This window comes from Acinonyx jubatus, chromosome B3, assembly GCF_027475565.1.
Source record: "Acinonyx jubatus isolate Ajub_Pintada_27869175 chromosome B3, VMU_Ajub_asm_v1.0, whole genome shotgun sequence".
Classification (NCBI taxonomy): Eukaryota; Metazoa; Chordata; class Mammalia; order Carnivora; family Felidae; genus Acinonyx; species Acinonyx jubatus.
This window is the reverse complement of record NC_069386.1, coordinates 98,634,695-98,660,622: the sequence shown is the minus strand read 5'-3', so window position 1 is coordinate 98,660,622 and position 25,928 is coordinate 98,634,695. Positions and strand designations below refer to the sequence as shown.

The 25,928-nt window shown below is 39.4% G+C and overlaps 1 long non-coding RNA gene across 2 annotated transcripts; it reads left to right on the top strand.

Moving 5' to 3' along the window:
• The first annotated feature begins 544 nt into the window (after positions 1 to 544).
• LOC106981967 (uncharacterized) lies at positions 545 to 25,093 on the top strand. Of its 2 annotated transcripts, none has more exons than XR_008299407.1 (4): positions 545 to 6,918; positions 9,142 to 9,209; positions 18,464 to 18,564; positions 23,667 to 25,093. It is a non-coding gene; the product is annotated as an uncharacterized LOC106981967 (long non-coding RNA). The 2 variants fall into 2 exon arrangements; XR_001431294.3 differs by lacking the exon at positions 23,667 to 25,093 and adding an exon at positions 20,010 to 20,637 and having other exon boundaries at positions 18,464 to 18,560.
• Positions 25,094 to 25,928: the final 835 nt, after the last annotated feature.

Sequence of the window (25,928 nt, the reverse complement as noted above, 5' to 3'; positions counted from 1 at the left end):
GCAGTAGAGGAAAAATAGTTGAATGGCTTTCTGATTAATTAGGTTGGTTAATATTTCTGTCTTCTCAGCTGCTACATTTGGACAATTGAGAAAATTGAGTATGTCTTAAAAGTATTTAATGTCTTTTTAAGTTTAATCTCTATACCCAATGTGGGGCTCGAACTCACAGCTGAGAGCAAGAGTTGCATGCTCTTCTGACTGAGCCAGCCAGGTGCCCCCGTCTTAAAAGTATTTTTAAACAATCCTGTTGGCATGGAAACGGAGCTAAAGAAGAAACGTGTGACACTAAGTTAGGGTCGAGGCAGAGCTAAAAAGAGGGTATAATAATCATACACTGGAGAAAGAACTAGAATTTTACTAAACTGAGTGTTGGCCAGTTGACGTCTGTGGATATTCTCAAGTTGTCTCTTACCCATATTCTGCTGTCATTCCTGGACCTCAAGCCTCTGCCAGGAATTGGATGGTCCTCTGACTGAATTTGAAACACCTGCATTAAATATTTTTATGGTGAGGTATGGGCAATATGTATAATTTCTTGATGTTTTATAATAACTTACATGAAAAACTTTTGCTGTACCTACAAAGAGAAGATTTGGTAGGAAGCACCCCCACTGAACTCTTAACTGTATTTCCTCTAGATGGATCTAGAGAGCCCATACAACCCACACTGTCTTCCTGTGTATTCTCCTTTTGCATTGGTCCAGGGGAAAGGAAGTTGCAAGGAAATATAGTATTGAGTTTAGAGCAGTGTTCAGAATGACAGGATCTAGAATTTCATCTCAGAGTTCTTAGTAGATATCAGTGCTGTGATGAGAACAGCCTCAGTTATATACATCCTGTTTTGGTCTTCAGTGGATGTTTGTGATAATTACTGAAGAATCCTAAAGTTTCAGGGTTTGTACAGATTTTAGAGGTCATCTGGTCCAACCCTGTTTGAGTTTCATGTGAACATTTGAATAGCATAAAGTCATGAAAAGTAAAGCCAGAGGAGAGGCAGCATGTGAGGTTCAGCACAAAGACTCAATGAAAGACTGAGTACACAGCAGTAGAGAAGGGAAGTGATGGAGTCTGTACGGAAAAGTAACGACTAAGGATAGAATTCTAAAGCTGGAAGCAGCATAGAGATCAATGTTTTCCAAAGCATGTTCTGCAAATGTCAACAGATGTTTTTTTCAGAAAATACGTTTGGGAAATGCCAAATTTAAAAAAATCCTTTACAGCAAGACTCTAGGAGTCTTTGATACACTAAATCCAGTAAGAATCTATCTGGTACTGTTGGGGATCAACCAGGGTAGGGAAGTTTTCCCAAACTTATTCAACCAGACTTTTTTTTTTTTAATTGGAATCTACTTTGAGAAATGCTGATCACATTTTGTTACTTCATTTTACAGAGAGTTGCCCCTTCATGTGATTTCTTCATTTGACAGGTGACTACTCCCATCCCGTAAGAGCACATGGCCAGCCAATGACAGAGTCAGAATTAGAACCTAGTCCCCACCCCTGCACCCCCCACCCCAACCCATTCCCAGTACTGCCTGTTTCCTTCCCCTAGTAGATCAGAACTTCTGAAGAGCAGAAACTTTCAGTTTTTGTGCATCCTTCCCACCCCACCCAGTCCTCTTGTGTAATCTGAAGCTTTACTGGCTGCAGGCTCTTGACAAGTGGCTCTGGGTGTGGTTCCCCAGTTGGTCTCCTTTGTTTCCAAGGCACTCATTAAAGAGTGTCCTACCGGATCAGGACAGAGGGCCTCTCAGGTCTCAGACTCAACATACTCAAGAAAAAGAAAAACCAAAGGACAAAAAAATTAAGTAAGAAAAAAAAGGATACCCCGGAATCTTTTATTCGTTTTCCATTTTGGTGACAAATGCAACCTTGGTAGGGAAGTTGTGTAGCGTCAGATAACATTTGATATTCCTTTCACTCCCTTCCTTAGTGTTTGTATGTTGGCCTTTTATCAATTTATGACAACTCCCCACCAAAATGGTACCAACATAGGTTAACTAATAGAAATTTTTTAATTTAAGTACTTTTTGGAGAATAGGAAAATTTTTGATGCTGCTGTGGGTGTGTGTGTGCTTGTTTCCCACCCCCCCCCCCCCCCAAATAATCTCTTGGCAGATAGCAGGAACTTTTCCCCTGCCTTTGTTTTTGGATAAGGGTGGGAGCGTGCTTAGTATTGTCTGTTACCTTATGGTTTTTCACTTATTCGTAACTTGCTTCCTCCCCACCCTGCTGTTGTCAGGATATGTTGGGGAGTCACTCTTTAGGAAGATTACATGTGGTCTTCTGTTGGAGTAAGATGAAAAACAAGTGTATTAGCACTTCACCCTTAATGATTTCTCCTGGAAAACATCGAGCATCGTTCATACCTTCCCTTGACTACACTACCACATGCACTACCTTCTCTGCTTGATCTCTGAAAATGTTTGATTCCTGTGAGATTTGTCATAGAAAAGTATAGCCATTTTTGGTTCTAAGGTTTTCATAATAAATCCAAACTCTGCCAGTAAGAGTCTGAGGAGCTTTTTGCTTTTTGCTGCTAGGTACATTTCTCAGAAGTAGCCAGCACTATGACTCTCCCAAGACTCTTATGTTGTCTCCTTTTTTCAGCTTCTGTGACCTCTTCTAATGTTCACCCACTCTCCCTAACGGTACGAAATGCTGCCAGTGGTTGCAGTAACGACTCTTAGAAGGTGGCCTTTCTCTTTTTCCTTTCTTACCTCTCATTTTCAGTAGTCAAGAAAGGTTAATTTTCTCAGAAACTTCAATTTTTACAAAAACGTTATTCCTATTTTATCTCTGTAGAGATCTGCTTGCGTGGCAAAAAAATAATTTTCATTTTAGAATTGTTCCATTTTGATTTTTCTCAGCTGGAGCTAGTGCATGCACATTTAATAATGTCAGGGAAGCAGGTGGGGGGGAGGGGGTAAATGTAGTTTTCTCTCACATTATACTATGTTTCTCTAGCTGAATCAATCCATTCATTATCTCATTCACTAGGGGCAAGCAATTGTGCCCTATGGTAACGGCCTGAAAGAGTAGACTGTTCTAAGCATTCTTAGGATCATAATCCTCCTGATCCTATACAGTTTATGGTAATCATCCCCAAAAGTTTATGAAGGGTAAAATATACTAAAATCTACACATTCATGAGCTATGGCCACAGTACCACCTCCCACTAGGAGGATTGGTGGCCACAGGGACACACTGACTCCTTCAAGAACCCCAAAATACATGTAAAGAGATTGGCACATTCAGATCTTGTACAGTTTAATCCATTACAGTTTACCAGTCCAGAGTTCAAAAGATGACCACAGTTCTCAAGCTTTCAGGCTAATCTGAATATGCGATAAGTGATAGAAATTAACCCCATTAACCCATGCCAATTAGCTACATGCTAGCATGGTTCCACCTCCCATTGGTTGGTGCCACAGTGACTGAAAAGTAGGGTTTTAGATGTATGCTGTAAGAATCCAGGAATTTCAGTGCTGGACAAAAGTAATTCCTTAATGGGGTATTGACCTTAGGTGGGGAAACAAGTGGCCAGGATGGCAGGACTATATATAGAATTGAGGCAAGATAGTGTGAGGACTAGAGAAAGAAAAGGCAAGCGGGACTGGAAGAGGAGACTTAGTGCATGGTTGTGAGAGTCTGACAGCTTAGATGTTCCAGAAAAGTTAGCCCAGACTTATGTTTCTGCGAAAGGGGAAGTAGAGTAACATAGGTCTGATCACAACATTCCTTCACTTGAGCCCTTTGACGACTCCCATTTATCAGTGCAGGCTCCCCGTGGCCTAGCCCATCCTAAGTCTCCTGCCTGATCCACTGCCTATCCCTGGCAATCAAATTTCTGTGACAGCAAACTGCATCCCATTGGCCTACGAGTGCATGCGTTTTAGTATAATGGTTACCTGTCATACTCGTCTGCCCAACATCTTATTTCTTCTCTTTCTGGGTCCTCTCAATCTTCTCATGAAGTACCACCCCAGCCCTGCCCACTCTATATGGTTCTAATAGAGCTACAAATCCTACAAAAGTCTTCTTGCAACCTTAACCATGTCTGGTTAAAATTATATTCTGCTTTGTATGAGTCCCTATTAACACAGCTCTATCCTAGCACTGTCTGTACTATGGCCAGGCAATGGGTACAGTGATTAGCTTGGAGATAGGCCCATGACTGAAGCTAGACTGAGCAGAGGCTTTTCCATGGGATCTTATTTGCTGGCCTTGAAATGCAGGTAACCTTCTATGGCTATTAACTACAATCCAGTGTGATATGAGCATGGAACTCTGTGGCCAAACTCCACCCCTTCCTCCTGCAACATAGATTATGTCTGTCTGCTATGGGAGAGAAGGCAGCATCCACACATGAGCAGGGCCAAGAGTTCTGGGAGAGCTGAAGCCAGATTTCCCCGTTACACTTTCCTTGTATTTGTGTAAACTATTTTGAGATGCGTTTCTGTCCCTTGGAAACGGAAGAGTTCAAGTTAATGATCACTTGACCAAAAATAACCTCCACATCCCTAATGAAAATTCTCTCTTTGGGGACAACATCCTGTGAAGCCTTTCCTCAATCCCCTGGTTGAAATTAATTACTGCTTGTGAGCCCCATGCTGTAGTCTTTTCAGATTGCTATTGCAAAAATAGCATAACCCGGATGCCTTATAAACATGTCTCACAGTTCTGGAGGCTAAGAAGTCCAAGACCATGGCACCAGCAATTCGGTGTCTGCTTCCTCATTCACATGAAGAGGAAGGGGTAAGGACTCTCTGGGATCTCTTTTATAAGGGCACTAATCCCATTTGAGAGGTCTCCACCCTGCCACCTAACCTCTTCCCAAAGGCCCCACCTCTAAACCTATCACATTGGGGATTAGGTCTCAGCATATGAATTTGGGAGAGACACATGTTCAGTCCATAGCACCCCCCTATTAGCAATGTATACCTCAATAGTTGCACTGGTTTCATTCTTCCTTGACTTGGAGTTTGTTTATATATCTATTTTCCTCATTTGTAAGATCTTTAAAAGTAGAGAGCATACCTAAATCATCATTGGACCCTCCATAGGGCAACACATAATAGGTTCTTAAATTTTTTGAATGATATCTAGACTACTATGTACCAAGCTCAATTCTAAGAACTGAGAATAACAGTGAATTTTAAGATGTGAACATTCATGCTTTCATGGAATTTGCATCCTAGTGGGAAAACTATCTGACGAAAATTCATGGGAATTGCTGAATTGGGAAAAACCTTGAGGAAAGGCAAACGCGACCTGGAACCAAGAGGCTCAGACAAAAGGGATCTTGCTTTTTACCACCACCAAAGAAGGCAAAATGAGCTCTTAGGGCGTGGCAAAGGAGTGGGAAGTATGTCAGGATAGAGTTCAAAATAGAACTTGAGCATACTTTTTAAAGCTAGTCCAATTAACCGGCACCAAATGAAAATGGCCAGCTAGATGCAATTACAGGCACTCCCCAACTTGTGCCCATGGTAACTCACTGGCAGTTTCCTACGGAGACCAAAAATTATTTACTTCTTGCCATATACTCTTCCCTAAACATAACAATGCATGTTCACATCTCTCTACCTTTATACTTGCCATCCTTTCACCCTGGAATGTGTTCTTTTTTTCCCATTTATGGGACTGTTACCTATTTTGAAGTCAGTAATCACTGAATTCATGATTGAGAAAAAACAAAAATCAAAAAGCAGTGCTTTCCCAGTTCCTTCCAGCTGCAGAATGTTTCTCTCTATACTAGACAGTAATTTATGATTTACCCTCTCTGCAACTGAAACATAATGGAAGGGAAAACAAAGGAGAAAAAGATGGCATTTGTGAGAAATGGTAATCGGGCAATTAATTTGTGTGAGAGACTAGAACATTTTGCTTTAGTGTTTTGTTTATAAAGAGGGGAGTGTACTCCCAAGTTTCAAATAAATATTAACTTTGGAACTACAACTTTTGGGGGGGAAGGGCTAAGGTTTGTACCCATATATAAGTATGCCCCAAGGTCAGTCCTTACACAAAACTTTGATGGTTGGAGCACATGCACTAAAGATGACTTATGTGGGGAAAGGACAGTGGAGGGGAAGGACAGGTCTGGGAGAGAAGCTGGTCCCACAGGTAGTGACAGTGGAAAGTTACTCAGGCAATGGGAACAACCGGGGTGTCTTGTCTGGGGGCTGTTGGAGCCAAGTTGGAAAACAATTGTTTCTGACACATCAAAGCCTGGGAATTTTTCTCAACTGGATCTATGGTGGTAAACATTTGCTACCACCACCTGTTTTCAAAGTTTTCTCTGCTCATTTTTCCCCCTCAACTGTAAAAAAGATTTGATATGTCTACATACATAGGTATGAAAGCTTACAGCTTGCCAAATTTATTAAATCCTCACTTGAGTGGCTTGTATATAAAACCACTGTTAACCTGTACCTAGCACTGTCCTAGGAATATTAGATGTATTCCTTCATCCCCTCACAATACCTCTACGAGGTAAACACTGTTGTCAGGCCTTATTTTCCAACAAGGAAACCAAGGCACAAAGGTTTAGGTAGCCAGTGCCTGGTCACACAGACACAAGATGATGGTGGAGCCATGTTGTAGGGATCCTTAAGCCTGTGCCCTGCTGCCTCTCCCAGCCTAATGTGTGGGAAAGTGTTCCAGATGGGCCTCAGGACCACACCCCACATACATATCCGTAGGAAGAGGCCTGGGAATTGTGACTCAGTCAGAATTCTAGCTTACTCCCCTGCCTGTGGTCTCGATGGCTGGTAAAAAAAATAACCACAGTGCTTGCAAGTAGAATAGAAATGCGCACATTTCACAAGAAAAATAGACCAAGGTGATCACATCCTACTTTGCCTCCTTCAGGGCTGTGAGCAGAAAAGGCTGATGTCTTGACGAATGGGTTGCTCAGTGAGTATAATCTTACCTGTATTTCTTTCAGTACATACAACAGCTAAATATTCTTGTCTAAGAATAAAATCATCCTGGGAATGGTCAATCCACATACCTTAGGTTTAAGAAGACTGAAAATAACCTGTATTATACTCTGTCATAATCATCCAGGAACCACGTTTTTAATGGTGTTAAGTCTTTTCCAGAATTCAGACCCTGAAATCTTTCAGAATAAATATAAATACAAATTAAATATAAAGACACACACACAGGACATATATCAACAATCCTACTTGACAGGATTTAGACTGAACACTTTCTCAGGACCTAGGACCTCCATAATGAATTTGTTCTTCTCCACTTAACTGAGATTTGTTGAGTCCTGTGACCACAGAATCTAATAATACTTCATGTAAGTTTCAAGATCTGGGAGCACAGTCATGTTTGTAAAAGCATTCCTCGTATGACCTGGTTGAGACAAATTCTATTAAGGAGAATCATAAAATTTGTATTATGTCATTTCCTAGACTTGTAAATGCTTTCCTAACTTCATATGCCTAATTTAACATAACAATTTCCTTTTGCTGCCCATTTTGCCTCACCTTTTATTAATTTCTCATGTCTAAATAGTTAATATTTGTAGCCTAAGGTGTGGCCATTATAGTGGGAGTAAAAGGCAACTGATAGATGACATCACACCATCACCATTCTCTGTTCGGAGAGGTCTAATCTTGTGATTTTGGCAACACTCTTCCTGCTTAAAACAAACCAAGGAATCATCTAATTAAACAGCTATCCCATTAATAACTCATCTTTATATTTTCATTAGCTAGATTTTACAACCTGTTCTCTGCCTTGATAATTAAATATTTCATCATCCGTATACCTTTAAGTTCATTTTTTAAAACTTGCCCCATGTTTTTGCTTTTAGCCTTTGTTCTACTCTTTGGTATGTCGCTAAACAAGCTGAGCATTCAGTAAACTATGCTCTTCTGATTCTTGCATAACACTCCAGAGTACAGTAGTCTTTTTGTTTTGGAGGGACAAGCTAAAGAGTGTTCTCGTTTATGTTATGGCAAATAATCTCAGATGTTATATAGGTACATATGTACTACTACACATTTTTAAAATATTTTACCTAATTATAATTATAATTATAATTATATATTATATAATTATATATATAATATATATATTATATAATATATATAATATATATGATATATATATTATATAATTATATATAATTATAATTATAATCATAATTATACGTGGCATTGAGAAGAAAATGCTGACTGAAACAAAACGGTGAAAACAGTAATAGTTTTGGAAATGTAATCCAAAAATACACTCAGATCTATGTCAACACGTGCTTGGGTCCTAAGTAATTCAGTAACTCACGCAGGCTCTTTGTCAGCTCTCCCCATGTTAACTGAGCCAGGGTGATGGTAGGACGTGCCTGGGATGCTGCAGATAATCCACTGTTTATCAAGTCTTGGCTGACCTTTAGTAAGTGGCCATTTGTCAAAGGAGGCATTAAAGATAGCTCTTAAATCCATTTGATATTTATTTAAGAACTTGAAGATCCTCCAGCTGGAACACCAGTGTGCCCAGGTATGTAATGCAATATTCATAATAGAACATTCTCTCTCAAGTTCTTTGCCTTCCATAATCAATTCACAAAGTGTCCTTCCTATTTGCACCCTTGTGCCTGAGCATCAGTTCAATAAAGAACTTATTTACAACTGCAGTACTTCTAAAAATTGTACTCCACAAATCCTTGGGCAGACAAATGCCATTGATCCCAATGTCACATTCAGGAAGTCACTGATCCAAGTACCATATTCAGCAAATTCCCAGGCATGACCAAACTTGCTAGAAAACCAAAAAGGGAAAATCTGGGAAGTAGGCCAAGATCCTGGGTGTCATTGTACAGCATTCAAGCCAACTCTGGTTTCAAAATTCCTTTGAAATTGTTACTCCATGATAGGAATGCATTCTGTGCTTGGCCACAGATCATCACACAAGAAATACATTTGCAGAATAGCTGCTGCACATTGCTGGCTTTTTGCAATAGGAAAATTTCATCCTTGGTAGAAGAGTACGTTTTGTTTTTGAATTTGTGTAAAATCTGCTGGTGAGGCATTACCAAATAGTAGATACAAAACCAGTTTAGGATTTTTTATCATATGTAATCTTGGGCTAATCCTTTATCTTCTATCTTCCCTGCTGTTTCCAAAGATGCTGTGAAGAATCAATAATTGTTATAAGCATCAGGAAGACATGACTGAAAAGAACAATAAGAAATGGTAAGTCTGCAATGATAAACTTTAACAAGTAGTAGTATTCCTGAATAATTTATTAATGTGATGCAATCTCAATAAAAATGCAACAGGATTTTTTTTTGAAGCAAGACAAACTACTTCTCAAATTCATATAGAAGAAAAAGCTAGCTGGCAAATTTCTTAGGGGAAAGAAGGGCAGTAAGGGTGATTAGACCTATGATAAAGTAGAACATACTATGAAACTACTGTGATCAAAATGATACAAATAGTGTATGAAGAGACAACAGAGACCAATGGAATAAACCAGGAGCCCAGAAATGCATCAAATAGACAAATTTAGTATATGATAAAGATGACATTTTGAATCATTTCATGAGAAGGATCTAAAAGTATGAGATACACTTTTCACCTGTAAGATTGACAGCAAAAAAAAAAAAAAAAGCAAGTGAAAAATAAATCGAAAAATTTAATGACATGCTCTGATGATCAGGGTACTAGCAAACAGGTATTTTCAAATATTTGCTAGTGGAAACATGAATAGGCACAACCCTTTTGGAGGACAGTTTGACAATAACTATCAAAATTGAGAATGCTCACACCCTTTAACTCAGCAATTTGCTTTCACTAATATACCCTTCAAATACTCTCTTATCTGTAAAATGGCCTGCATACGAAGTAATTCGTTGCAGAAATGTTGGTGAGAGCTAAAAATTAGAAGCAATGTAAGTGTCCACTGATTGGGATTAGTTCAATAAGTGATAATACCTTCCTAAAATGGAATGATGCGCAGCCTAAAGATACTTAAAGAGAAGGCAATTCTACCAAAAGAGCTAACCTGTATATACAGGTATGGAACAATCCGCAAGCTACATGTTCAAGTGAAAACCCAAATGCAGAGCAGTGTGTACACAGTGTAGAACGTGGAGTGTATAGAATGTGTACTTGGGGGCAAGGGGATAGTGTATCTTTCAGATAAGAAGCTATTCCTAGTGGTTTCCTCTGTGAAAGAGAAGTAGTGAGGGACAGAGTGGGAACGGCTCACTTTTCGCTGTATATAGTCTTTTGTGTCTTTTGACTTTTTAACTGTGTTCATAAATTACTGACCCGAAAGCTTTCTCTTCTATAAGAAACAACGAACAATATAACACCAATAGCAGAAATAAAATAATATGAAGAATAATCTCTGAAAAATTTACATACCACAGTCTAAATACCATAGAATATAAATGTTTCTTATACTTGTGAAAGTATTGAACAATATGATTATTATCCCAGAGGTGGGCATTGGAAAATTTAGAATATAGGAAATAGGAAAGAAATATCTTATCCAGACATTTAGAGGAATAATGGGTCAGAATCTCTTAAAAGGACAATTTAACTATCTGTCTCAGTATTCTGAAAGAGTTTCAGTAACTAAGTATCGATCCAGACATGGCTTTAAGTCAGCGTGATAACCTAAATAACTTTAAAAATCATAACACTTGCCCATGAATCCTGGCCTTTGCATGGCCCAAGCGTTTTAGGAATAGTATTTAAGTATGCTCAACAGGACTTCGATTGAGTACTTTCCCACAGGACCTAGGAACTCCATAAATGAGTTTGTCATTTTGTAGTGTTTTACCTTTGAATTGTTTCTTGTTTCTTTTACGCGGTGAGTAATGTAAGGCAAGGGGGAGAACGTAACTCAGATGGCTATGAAATCTGGTCCTTTCTATGATGGAGAAGCAAATTATGTAAGACCAAAACTGACTGTAGCCACTTCTGCCTCCTAAGGACAATGGAATAGTAGTTCCTACCAGTGAGGAAATATCTGGTCCCTACTTCACACAGAGGCCAAAAAGAAAGGTCTTTGCTGGTACTCCTGGCAGGCTCAAGGTTCACATTCGCTTAGATGAGCCATAGTTTTGCAATCCATACCAATGAGTTTTGGGATATGCAAAGGCAAGCCTGGAAAAGATCAAAATAGTTCTGCAGGTAAAGAGAACGGAACTAACGCATTGAGAGCCCTGAGAGCCCTGGTAAGTTAAAGGTGACAAGATGTGAAGAGGGTCTCAAGGGAGAGGGAACCAAGCAAACTTCTGTACAGTTTGCTCCATATTCAAATGTCTTGTATGAATGATAATGTAAGGTGGAGGGAGAGCAAAGGGCTGCCATTCCTCCCTTGGGGACAAAGAAGTGCGCAATACTAACCATGGTGGGGCAAAACAGTAGATAAATTAATTCTCCAAAACCTGAGGGAATTGGAAAATACCCTAGGAATTGGAAATTACCTAGATTTCCTTGAGGGAGAACATAAGAGCTCAAGCTAATTTCCTTTGAATTTCAAAGGAGAAGGTAATCCAGCTGACATATGGCTTATACCTCCCTCCACTCAAAACCTACACAAGAGATTGTGAAATGGTCCAATACATTTATTATATCAACAGCATTAGGCCGGCACACAGGGACTACTTGGATTTCCCACTCCTTCCTCTAAGAATAAAGTTTCAGAGGTTTCAGCTAACCCAATCTCCAGCACTTGGTCAGGAAATTAGACTTTTAAGACCTCTCATTTCTCCTGAGATCCATAAAAAACTTGCTTCCTCCAAAGAACTTCCTAAAATTCTTCCTAAGTATTTACTCATAAAAATCTTTCCATGGTTTTTTTTCTAGTACTCTCGTGGATTCATGTGTTACTATTTAAATCCATTGCTCTATCTCAAATTTATTTTGAGATATAGAGTGAATTTTTTTTTCCAGCTAGTCACTCAGTTAACTGTCCAACCATTTTTTATTGAATAATCAATCGTTTCCCTGTGGAGCTAAAAGGCCACATTTATCATACTAAAATTCTTCACAAGTCTGTCTCACTCGCTCGCTCTCCCTCTCGCTCTCCCCTCTCTCTCTCTTCCTCCTCTCAAGAGGAAGAGAGAGAGAGGGGAGAGCGAGCGAGCGAGCGAGACTCCAGAGAGAGGGAGAGTGAAAGGGATAACAAGCGAGATCCCCTGACTTTTTTCGTGCGGGAAAATTCCTCCCCTACCCTCAAGGTCTTCCAGGTGGACTAAGAATTAAATTTACGTGAGAAAAAAAGAAATTTTTGTTCCTTGCGAACAGAGACCCAATAATGAAATTGAGAGTCAAAGAAATGACTAAGGCATGCAGTTTTTATACATTTTATACGAAGGGATGATAGATTTATGAGGAATTTGCAGGTTAAGGAAAACAGCCATTTGGGGGCTTTAATTAGAAAGGAATTCTATGCAGAATTGGGGCTGAGGTAGTAAATTAGTGAAAAAGTAGCAAAGCTTATTTTATAGCTTTCTCGACTTCAGCGTCCCTATTTTTGTTGATAAGGATGTCTTTTTTACTTCTCATTACAGGGATGCTATTTTTCATAAAGGACATTTGTTTCCTGCTTTCAGGGGAAAAGAGGAGGGTCTGAGTGTCCCTCCTCCAAGTGTTTCCCGAGTAGGTTCAATTTAAAATAATCAATAAGCCCTTACTGTTCATTTGCAGTTTTATAATGTTACCCTGTCTTGTAGGGTTGATTTCTCCTCATTCTTCTTCTTTTTTTTTTTTTTTTAAGTTTCTTGGCTCTCACTTTGAAGGGTGTTTGTTGGTTGGTTGGTTGGTTTTTTGCTTTCCAATAAGAACTTTAAAATCCATTTTTCTACTTCTAAAAAACTTGTCTTTGTGTTTTCATTGAGATTATGTTAAACTTCCAGATTAATTGGGAAGATGCAGAAATCTTTGTTGACTTGGCAGCCTCCTAACTAACAAAAGGATAAGTTCTTTCATTCAGGTTTTGTTTTGTGTCTGTTAGAATTTTGGAAAGTTTTCTTTGTATGAATCATGAACACGTCTTAATTTTATCCTGAACTATTTTGCCTTTTTTGTGACCATTACATATGACCTCTTTTGCCCATTATGTTTTCTCAACCTGAAATTGCCATTTCTGTAAGTCAAAAAAGGTTCAACATTGGCAATCTCATATAGCTTTCCTAATAGCAACACTAATGATTCTTTTATGTCTACTTTATTCATAATTACCTTAGTGAAATATTCAGGTTGTTTGCCATACTTTTTCAAGAGATTTTCTTGAGTTTTTCAGGTATATAATCACATTGCCTATAAATAATAATTTATTTATTTATAAATAAACATTCATCTTTATATTCTATCTTTACTATCTAATTTTTATACCTCTCACTTATTTCTGTTGTCTGATTGTATAGGCTATTACCTCCAGGATAATGATGGTTGGGTATAGTGTTGAGGGTAACATTCTAGTATTTGCCTATATAGCATGTAGGGTATGTATGTATGAATGATATAAAATGATTATTCCTACTTTATTAAGCATTTTAATCAAAAATGGTTGAAATTTTCAAATGTTTCATCAGCGTTTATGGAGATGACACTATGATTTTTCTCCTTTGAAACATTAATATGGTGAAATACATAGATATATTTCATAAGATCGAATCATCTTTGCATTCCTTATATGAATCTTACTTTACTGTGGCACCTGGGTGGCTCAGTCAGTTAAGCGTCTGACTTTGGCCCAGAAATTCATCCATTTTGTGCATTTAAAAATTGTTGTTTGCATAGAACTGAGCAAAATCAGCTTTTAGAAGTCTTTTAATTTCTCCCATGTCTGTGGTTATTAAATCTATTTTCATTTCCTATTTTTAGCACATGTGCTTTCTCCATTAAAAAGAAAATAAGTTAATTATTAATTTTGTTGGTTTTTGATTTATCAGTACTACCATTTTCCTTTGTCCAATTCTTTATCTTTATGCATTCCTTCCTTTTGCTGTATTAAGTGTAATAATGCCAATTCCTGTGTAGGTAGTATTTTTGTTTAATTGCTTAAATAAAATTATTTATTGTTTAAATAAAAGTTAATATGCCATTTATATTGCTCCCCATATAAACAATTGTTAAAAAAAAAAAAAAAAAGAAGTCGGGGGAGCCCTGGGTGGCTCAGTCACTTGAGTGTCTGACTCTTGATTTCAGCTCAGGTCATCATCCCAGAACTGTGGATCAGGCCTGAGGCAGGCTCTGTGCTGAACATGGAGCCTACTTAAGATTCATTCTCTCTCTCTCTCTCTCTCTCTCTCTCCCTCCCTCCCTCCCTCCCTCCTCCTCTCTCCTCTCTCCTCTCCTCTCTCCTCTCTCCTTCTGCCCCTCTCCCCAACTTGCTCTCTCTCTAAAAAAAAAAAAAAAAAAGAGAGATAATAAAATTTTAGTGAGGAGAAATGGAATGAAGTCCTTAATTCTTTTTTTCTTCTAGGTAACTATCATGATAAATTTAACTGTCGTGTGGTTCTGTATTTTGGAATTGTTGACGATTCACTTTTCCTAAGCAATAAACCTAGTACGACAACAGGAGTTAAAAGGATGCTGTTTTTATTGACTTTCTTTAAAATGGCATTCCTCCGTTCCTTTATTTCTTAATAAATTATTATACAATGGGTCAAGCTATAATATGAAAATCAAGGAAAAATACATCCCTAGCTTCTCTCCCTGCCAAAAAGTTGGTTTATCTAATAATTTGGGCGGATCCCTAGCAAGTATTCCTTGCCTGTGTGTGGTTTTGGTATACTGAGACAGCTAGTTCCGTTCCCTTTAGTTCAGTTCAATCCAACAGTCCTTTACTATGCGCTTTGACTATCCTAAGTGCTGTAGGGAGAATATTCCATAAACCATGCTTCCTCCTCTCCACACCTCCCCACCCCCACCCGGAGGAGCTCACAGCCCATTCCGTTGCTCTTCCAGCCTCAATCAGACTTCGCAGAGAGATGTGTTGCAAGACAGGACCGAGGGAAGGAGGAATGGCTGAACCCAGATCATTTGCCATAACTGTGAAAACAAGGAACAAAAGTTAAGCTAGTTAATATGCATGCTCAGTAGTCAGCAGGATACTCACAGCAGTATTACTTGTAGCAACCCTCAGGAGCCTGAATGAAGCACTTGTTTGACGCTCTAAACCCTGCCAGTATTGAATCCCCTGATTGTATTCTCTGGGAGAAGACGTGGTCCCTGACTCTGCCAAGGAGACTTGAAGGTGGGGAGGCCTCCGTTTCCTCCTACCCTCTCTCAATGCTTGACGCCAGGGCATCTGGGGAGTGGTAGAACCAGTTTGCATACAAGCTTGCAAAAGAGTTGAATTACCTTCAGAGGTTTTGATTTCTCAAAAATGCAAAATATCCTCAATTATTTCAATTCCATTCCACCTAAAAGTTGGAAGAAATAATCAAGTAAGAAATGAATGTATAACATTATTTCATACTTGAAATAGTTAATTCAAAATAATCAATATTATCCTCAGGGACACTCTGATAATGGAAACAGCCTTAGATGTATTATGAAGCTTTGGGGAAGGACAGGGTTTAAGGTTTATTACTCACGTGAACACCTTAGAAACTAGAAGGCAGAAGGCAGAGCAAGAATACGATAGTATACGGTAGGATACCTTTGGAATATTTCAGTAAATTTATATCTTGTATTTCTACTACAATGGAGTCTCTGGAACAATAGTTAGTTTAGGAACACCATTGGAGTAAAGGATATCTGCACCCCAGATATAAGGGCCCTGAAGAGGAAAGTGTTAGTCAGATTGGAGCCCAGGAAATGGTCCCTCCAAGGCTCACTCTCCTGTGACAGGAGTGTCCAAACAACCCTCCCTTCTTATCCTGGTCCCATCTGAAAACTCTCAGCCCTCACTTTCTCTCTCCTTTTGTGATATACACATAGAGCTCAATATTGGTGTGGGGGGTGTTGTTTTATTTTTAAGGCCATTTTGCATGTTTTTGTATCATATTTTTATAAAATTATTTCAGCAGTAATGTAACTTGTGGGGTTTTTTTTTTTGCAAAACAATCAGGTTAGCTTTTTTTTATTTAAATTTTTTTAATGTTTATTTATTTTTGAGAGAGAGAGAGAGACAGAGCACGAACGGGGAAGGGGCAGAGAGAGAGGGAGACACAGAATCCGAAGCAGGCTCCAGGCTCTGAGCTGTCAGCACAGAGCCTGACGGGAGGGGGCTCGAACTCACAAACTATGAGATCATGACCTGAGCTGAAGCCAGACGCTTAACCGACTGAGCCACCCAGGTGCCCCTATTTTATTTTGTTTCTTAAATGTAATTTATTATCAAATTGGCTAATGTACATTGTGTAAAGTGTGCTCTTGGTTTTTGGGGGTAGATTCCGGTGGTGCCTCGCTTACATACAACATACAGTGCTCATCCCAACAAGTGCCCTCCTCAATGCCCATAGCAGTAATGTAATTTGAAAGAATCATAGAATGTCTTCCCTATGGCTTTTCTTTTCTTTTTTTAATGTTTATTTTATTTTTGAGAGAGAGAGACAGACAGAACATGAGCAGGGAAGGGGCAGAGAGAGAGGGAGACACAGAATCCGAAGCAGGCTCCAGGCCCTGAGCTGTCAGCACAGAGCTGGACGCAGGGCTCAAACTCACGAATCGTGAGATCACGACCTGAGCCGAAGTCAGACACTTGACCAACTGAGGCACGCAGACACCCCTCCCTATGGCTTTTCTAAGTTAGATTTCTCCAGCTCCTCGTATAAAGACTCATTAACTTTCTGGCCATTCTCCCACTGTACATATTTTAATCTGCCCCTGTCTGCCTTAAAATAAAACACTCTGAACAGGAAAATATACTCAAGTTATCATTCACGAGAGCAGAAGAGTAAATAAGATGGCCTCTGACCATCTTTGTCCTGCCCATTGCAGCCCTCTGGCAGCCATGCCCTTTTATTGACAACCATTACATCACAGTTCGCGAGGTCTATTTCACATGAATTGCCAAGCATCCAGGTCTTCTCAGTTGATTTTTGGATCCTGAACTCAGAGATGTTGTACTTACCAAGGTTCTTGATGGTAAATAACAGAAAACAACTATGGTTCCATAGCAGAAATGGACTGTATTTTGATTCTCATGGCTCTTGGAATCAAAGAATGGTAGAAATGGGGTGCCTGGGTGGCTCAGTCGGTTAGGCGTCCGACTTTGGCTCAGGTCATGATCTCATAGCCTGGGAGTTTGAGCCCTGCCTAGAACTCTGTGCTGACAGCTCAGAGCCTGGAGCCTGCTTCAGATTCTGTGTCTCCCTCTCTCTCTGCCCCTCCCCTGCTCATGCTCTGTCTCTCTCAACAATAAAAAAAAATAAAAAATAAAAAATAAAAATAAAAACAAAAAACAAAAACAAAGAACAGTAGAAATGAATCACATAGGAGCCCAGGGAGGCAAGGCCCAGATGAGCTGTCAGCACAGGAGCAGGCTGCTCAGGACATAGCACTTTCCAGGAGGACATTCATTGTCCCAAAGCTGGCATCAGGACACCTACCACTTCTGTGCTGGTTCTACTGTCATTAGATACGCACCTCATCCTTCCAGACTCCCCACACCTTCCCCCTTGCAGAGCCACCATGAAGCATACCTAACTGACCTGAGCCTTGTCATTATCCCTTCAGGATATAGTCCCAGGTGGCAGCGTTTGATTAGTTGTGCTTAGATCTTGTCCTTGCTTGTGGTCCCAGGGGGATAGCGGCCCTTTTTGTCTCTAGAGTAGAAGAGAGGGCTGCTTCGCTATCATTATCTTAGGATTCTTCCTAAATAGGAAAAGATTTTAGATGCCGGGCAGCCCAAATTATAAATACCTATTATACCTAAATTTTCGTTTTGTGGATATGGGTTCATTACTTGCAAATAATATCTTTCAGGGACTGATTCTGTCATCCAGTTAAGTTTTCATTCCTAGATTTCTGCTGCTACAGACTTGGTAAGCTAGATTTTCATGTTTCTCCAGACTCCAAGGATTACAGAGGATAGTGTCAAAGTACGCATTGTGACCAGCCTTCCCTGGGGTTTGAGGGCCACACATTAATCTTCAGGAAATGGTTGTCTAGACAACCAGCTATAACCCTCCTACTTGATTAATCACCCAGTACACACACCTCTATCCTGTCACTTAAATGACAGATATCAAGAAAGGTTTTCTCAGATGCCTTGAACAAATCTTGATACACTAGATATCTACCAGTACCCTTATCTACCAATCTATTAAACCTATCAATTTTGTTAGTTAACATGTTCTGTCCAGCGACCACCAGAGATATGGGGATAATAAGGTAGCCAACAAGGATTTAAAACATAAAGTTTCCATTCTTCATATCTCAAAGGTAATAGGCATTAAAGAGTAAACTAATTATGTTTTTTTCTCTTTGCTCATAATTATGTTCTAATTATGTTTTTTTCTTTTTTTTCTTTTTAGTAATCTCAAGAGACGAAATATGATTGAAGAAGAAATCAGTTTTCCTGTCTCATTGGACATGATTGTGTTTAAAGGGGAATCTTCATGATCACAGCAGGTAAGTCAACTCCAGGACAGTTCTCTCCCACATGGCTCAGAGTGCTATTCTTAATTAAAAAAAAAAAAAAAAAAAAAAAATAGGCCATTAGAGAATTCCAGGTAAAAAATTATAACCCATGACGAATGAAATGAACATAGTTTTAAAAAAAATTTTTTAATGTTTATTTATTTTTGAGAGAGAGAGCAGGGGAGGGGTAGAGAGAGAGACAGAGATAGAATCTAAAACAGGATCCAGGCTCTAAGCTGTCAGCACAGAGCCCGATGCAGGGCTTGAACCTGCAAACCACAAGATCATGACATGAGCTGAAATCAGACGCTTAACCGACTGAGCCACCCAGGCACTCCTGAACACATAATTTTTTAAAGGAGTAAAGCAAATATTTACCTACAGTAATCAAACAAGAACGGGACTTCACCAAATGCCACAAATTCGAATAACTAATTGGCAAGTAAGGCTCTCGAGTCATCCACATTACTAATTATTTAATCCCAGTTTAAATGATTAATCCTGATTGTTAAATAATCCTCGAAGTCTTCTTCCCCTCAGCCCTAGGAGGAGGATGAAGTCTCCAACAGGGTGAAAGAAAACTTGTCCAGGATATTTAAGAAAATTTCAGAGAAGCGGAGCACACATCTTCTAAGACTGCGTATTGCCTAGTTGATGTAGATCTCCTTCATCCCCTGCTATCATCTCAGGTCACAGCAAAGTGTGAGGACCCACAATTTCCAGTCCTCAGACTGTGGTAGAGAGGAGAACACCCTGGAACAGAGTGCTTTCGGATATTTATAGAGGAAAAATAATCCTGATTCAAAACAAATAGAGAGTAGAAAATCTAGATAGAATGTGAGCAGATGGGGGAAAAAAATTACAAAGCTATTTTACAAACATACTTGCTTTTTACCAGTTCAAAGAAAAAAAGCATAAACATGAGAGATAGATAAAGGGTCCAACTTAGAAAAACCCTAGGGGAAGAAAAGGAAAAAGAAAAACCCTAGTAACAAGGGAATTGCCTACAAATGCTTTATACCACAAAACAACATTTTAAGAACATGAATTAAATAAAACATGAGCTCAAATAGCCTGTGATAAAAAAAGAAAAAAGCAGAATGAGCTGGGAAAAAAATGAGGACAAAAAACCCACATAATTACAAAACAAATGATTAAAGTAAAAACAGCAAGGAACAGAGTAAGAAACAGCTAAAACTTGAATTACAACATAAAGCAAAGATTGGATGTAACCACAGTAAATGCAGTTTTAAAACAAAAAGAAACTAAGAGATTAAAGTAAGTAGAAAGGGGGTAGGTAGTGGGGACAGGATGAAAGTGATCTCATGTAATGACAAATGGTGTTCCTGAAGTAGTAAACCCATCCAATTAAAAATACTGAAGAGAATGTCCCTGAGACCAAAGTGACTCTGCTGAATTAAAGAACACGCTGTGTTTCAGGAAACTTCCAAATGGACCGCTCAACCCTAAGACCTATCTTCGCCTCCTGACTGAATTTCCAAAGTAAAGAAAGGATTCTTCAAGCATTCAGACCAACAAGATCAAATTATCTGCAGGGGATGTACTGACCTCAGAACCCAGTGGCAAAAGACAGAAGCAATGACTAGCGTGTAACCCAAGAATATCTTAACAAAATAAGTTGCCATTCTAGTAGATAGGCTTTCCAAAACATGAAAAGGAGAGGAAACCCAGCACCCATGAGCCTCTCTCAAAAAACTACTTAACAATAATAGGCTGGCAGTTAAGACAAGAATTAAAATAAGAAAAAAAGGAAAAGAGAAGCCACATAAAAGGCTCTAGGTGAACACCAAATCCACTTACATATAGGCCAGTACAAACTATTGGACAGTCACTTATGAGAATGTTGAGGTCACAAACATGTCAGTATAAAAATAATGTAAAAGTTAGAAGGGATGTTTAGATGGGAGTCTTGTGAAAACATTATCTTCATCTTTTATAGAAAAGGTCAATCAATGCTAAAAAAAAAAAAAAGAAAAAAGAAAAACATGACTTTCACAATTGCTTCTGAATTTTATTTATTTTTTTGAGAGAGAGAATTCATGCACGGTGGGGAGGGGGGAGGGGGAAGAAAAGGGGGAGGGGAGAGGGGCAGAGGGAGAGAGAGAAACCCAAGCAGGTTCCACACCCAAATTGACTTGGGGCTCAATCTCATGAACTATACATCATAACCTGAGCTGAAATCAAGAGCCTGATGCCCTGCTTCTGAATTTTAAAGCGCTTATAAAAGCTAACATTTCTCATACGGAAGACAACTTTATGGAGATTTAGCAATTCTTTCACTCCCTTTGATTCTGTTTTGTGTTAAATCCAAGTTGTTTCCTTCTACCCAAGTAAAAGTAAATTAACTATCATGATTTGTTTGATAATAAAGGAACCTTAGCATATGATGATGTCATACCCATGCGGTTGGGACAATATAGTGAATATTAAATACTATTGATTTCCGTCTTTAAAAATGAACATTTAGGGGCGCCTGGGTGGCGCAGTCGGTTAAGCGTCCGACTTCAGCCAGGTCACCATCTCGCGGTCCGGGAGCTCAAGCCCCGCGTCAGGCTCTGGGCTGATGGCTCAGAGCCTGGAGCCTGTTTCCGATTCTCTCTGCCCCTCCCCCATTCATGCTCTGTCTCTCTCTGTCCCAAAAAAAAAAAAAAAAAAAGAACATTTATTTTGCTACACCTGGTGGCTCAGGCAGCTAGGCATCTGACTTCAGCTTAAATCATGATCTCACAGTTCTGAGTTCGAGCTCCACATCGGGCTCTGTGCTGGCAGCTCAGAGCCTGGAGCCTGCTTCAGATTCTGTGTCTCCCTCTCTCTCTGCCCCTCCCCTGCTCGTGCTCTGTCTCTCTCAAAAATAAACATTCAAAAACAAATTTAATGTACCTTTATTTCATTATGTTCATATTTACTCAGCCAATGGCTTCAAATTAGGCCTTACATGGATATATATATTTGCCAAAATTCATCAAACTGTGTACTTAAAATGGGTATATTTTATTATAAGTAAATGTACTTCAATAAAGTTGACTGGTTATAAAGATTTTTAATAATATGTCCCGTTAGAGTCCGCATAGAGCAGCAGGGAAGAAATGAAGACGAGGGTGAGTGGGCAGGGCTCTCCCCTCCCCCAGCCTTTACCTGGACACTTGGGCTTTTTTGTTTTTTTTTTAACATAGACCTCAACATGGAGTCCCAAAGCTTCCAGAAGAGAAAAAGAAAGAACACTACCGTTTTAAAAGTAGATGTCAACTGACCTGAGTATAAGTTGTGTACAACTATAGGTGGCAGGGAGAAAATAAGCTAACAAAACAATCCCAGTGAAATAAAGGTAAACTAACATTCGAAACAAAAATTTTCTGGATGAGACACATGTCTGTTTCCTAGAGTGGCTTCAACCCAGTCCTTCCCAGACAGATGGAGATGGTCTCCAGATGGCGTGTGGTGCTTCTGGATGTGTGAATGGGCCTCGCAGGGGCTTGGACAAGCCCCTGAGTCTGCCTCCACCGCGTCCCCGGGCCCTGCTCAAGTTACCAGCAGGCCCCAGCCAGGGAGCGGCTGGCTGGGGTCCTGCCGGCACAAAACCTCTCCAGTTTTCCTCACAGTTTTCCCCTCTTCCTCGCAATGTTTTGGCAGCTGTGGGGCCTCCTTTTCTCCTCCCTTTCAACTCGCCTAATGTTTCGAGCCACAGGGGAGACCCAGACCCTGCAGAACATCCCGGAATGCAAAGCATTTGCAATGAGTCACAGCTGCGGAGGTGCCAGCAAGGGCTGTTCCAGACCCCTAGAGGGAGCGGGGAGGGGTCAGTCGAAGCAGCTGCAGGGCCTGTGTCAAAGGCTGGACCCAGGACAGAGGAGCGGTGGCACTGGCTGGAATGAGGAAAGACAGCAATGGGAGAAAGGGTGCGTGGGGGCGGCTCCTCTGAACCTTCCCCACCTGCTTTCCAGTTCTCTAAGTCCTGAACATTTTCACAGAAAAAACAACCTTCTGGAATATAGAGGATTGCAAGTTGGTTTTTGGAAAATGATCCCTGGCAGTCCGCTAACCAACAATCAAGAAGGGCTGAGCTCCCTGGGCTTTGCAACACACTATTTTAAGATGCACTGTAAAAATGCAGTGGGCACTCTGTTCTTTACTCCAACACAGGGGGCATTCACTGGCTCTCACTGCCGGAAAATATTACTCCCTTGCAAGTCCCAGACAGAGCATTTGGGTGTCAAAACTTTGCCCTTTTGAAGCTTTTTTATTAATAACTGTGAATAGAGGATCCATTCTTAACATTCATCCAAAATATTTCTTTAAAACTATGGATAAGAAGTACTATCCCTCTCCCTTCTGCCCACCCGGCACCTACTTCTCCATTGTGGAAGCAAGCACTATTTATTATTCGTTTCTTGTGTATTTTTCCAGAAGTGTTCTTTGCATGCACAAACATGTCTGATGTATGTAAATTTTTATACAAATAGCATACATTACACAATGTTTCATTCTTTGTTTTTCACAGCCTTGGAAAGGTTTCATATCAGAACAAATAGAATTCCCTTGTTTATGTGTTCATTTTAACTGGATATTTAACAGTGCCCTGTTAATACACATGTCGTTTGTTTTTGTTCTTTACCCATTACAAACTGTGCTTCAGGTGGATATCCTTGAGTCTATATATAGGTCGAATTTGGAGAGGTGGGATTGCTATATTTTGACATTTTGCTATTTTTTTGTGTTTTTTTCAAGATTTTATTTTTAAGTGATCTGTATACTCAACTTGTGGGTGAACTTATAACCCCAAGATCAAGAGTTGCATGCTCTGCTGACACAGCCAGGCTCCCGGTATTTTGACATTTTGATATTTTGTCAAATTGTCCTTCATAGAGATTATTCCAATTTATATTCCATGCAAGAGTATGTCTGTTTCCCTTATTCCTCAGCACAGGATTATCCAACTTTTTTAACCAATGAATAGGTTAAAATATGGTCTCTCATAATTCTAATTTGATTTCTTTCATTTCTTTCTTTCATTTCTTTCTTTCTTCTTTCTTTCTTTCTTTCTTTCTTTCTTTCTTTCTTTCTGTTTTATTTATTTAGTCTCAACAACCAATATGGGACTTGAACTCACAATACTGAGATCAAGAGTCACATGCTCTCACCAAAAACCATAAAATACCTAGGAATAAATCTAACCAAACAGGTGAAAAATCTATACACTGAAAACTATAGAAAGTTTATGAAAGAAATTGAAGAAGACACAAAAAAAAAAAAATGGAAAAAGATTTCACGCTCCTGGATAGGAAGAACAAATATTGTTAAAATGTCAATACTACCCAAAGCAATCTACATATTCAATGCAATCCTTATCAAAATAACACCAGCATTCTTCACAGAGCTAGAACAAATAATCCTAAAATTTATATGGAACCAGAAAAGACCCCGAATAGCCAAAGCAATCTTGAAAAAGAAAATCAAAGCAGGAGGCATCACAATCCCAGACTTCAAGCTATACTACAAAGCTGTAATCATCAAGACAGTATGGTACTGGCACAAAAACAGACACTCAGATCAATGGAAGAGAATAGAGAACCCATAAGTGGACCCACAAACGTATGGCCAACTAATCTTTGACAAAGCAGGAAAGAATACCCAATGGAATAAAGACAGTCTCTTCAGCAAGTGGTGCTGGGAAAACTGGACAGCGACATGCAGAAGAATAAACCTGGGCCACTTTCTTATGCCATACACAAAAGTAAACTCAAAATGGATGAAAGACCTCAGTGTAAGACAGGAATCCATCAAAATCCTTGAGGAGAAAGCAGGCAGAAACCTCTTTGATCTTGGCCACAGCAACTTCTTACTCAACATGTCTCCGGAGGCAAGGGAAACAAAAGCAAAAATGAACTACTGGAACCTCATCAAAATAAAAAGCTTCTGCACAGCGAAGGAAACAATCAGCAAAACTAAAAGGCAACCGATAGAATGGGAGAAGATATTTGCAAACGACATATCAGATAAAGGGTTAGTATCCAAAATCTATAAAGAACTTATTAAACTCAACTCCCTAAAAACAAATAATCCAGTGAAGAAACAGGCAAAAGACATGAATAGACACTTCTCCCAGGAAGACTTCCAGATGGCCAACCGACACATGAAAAAATGCTCCACATCACTCATCATCAGGGAAATACAAATCAAAACCACAATGAGATACCACCTCACACCTGTCAGAATGGCTAACATTAACAACTCAGGCAACAACAGATGTTGGTGAGGATGCGGAGAAAGAGGATCTCTTTTGCATTGCTGGTGGGAATGCAAGCTGGTGCAGACACTCTGGAAAACAGTATGGAAGTTCCTCAAAATATTAAAAATAGAACTACTCTGTGACCCAGCAATTGCCCTACTAGGTATTTACCCAAGGGCTATAGGTATGCTGTTTCAAAGGGACACATGCATCCCAATGTTTATAGCAGAACTCTCAACAACAGCCAAAGTATAGAAAGAGCCCAAATGTCCATCAATGGATGAATGGATAAATAAAATGTGTGTGTGTGTGTGTGTGTGTGTGTGTGTGTCTGTGTGTGTACATACATACACACACAATGGAGTATTACTTGGCAATCAAAAAGAATGAAATCTTGCCATTTGCAACTACGTGGATGGAACTGGAGGGTATTATACTAGGCAAAATTAGTCAGAGAAACACAAATATCATATGACTTCACTCATATGAGGACTTTAAGAGACAAAACAGATGAACATAAGGAAAGGGAAACAAAAATAATATAAAAACAGGGAGGGGACAAAACATAAGAGACTCATAAATATGGAGAACAAACAGAGGGTTGTTGGAGGGGTTGTGGGAGGGGGTATGGGCTAAATGGGTAAGGGGCATTAAGGAATCTACTCCTGAAATCATTGTTGCACTGTATGCTAACTAATTTGGATATGAATTTTTAAAAATTAAATTAAAAATAAATTAATTTTTTAAAAAGTCACATGTTCTACCACCTTAGCCAGCAAGGTGCCACCTAATTTGGTTTCTTATTGGTAAGGCTAAGCATCTTTACCTGTGTTTGAGAGGCAACGGTATTTTCTGTTCTGTGAGCTCTGTTCTCTGCCCATTCTCTATTGTACTATTCGTTCTGATTTGTTGAACTCTATGAATTAAGGAAAACAGCCCTTCGTCAATGTATATATAGAAAATTTTTGTCAGTTTGTTTTTCTTCTCCCCATGCATACAATGTTTATTTCATACAGAATTCTTCTTAGTTTTCTGCTATTGAAGTTAACTTTTCACTCCTGGCATCTAGAAAGTTTAGCTTCTATAGTATTTCCCCTGAAATTATGATTAAT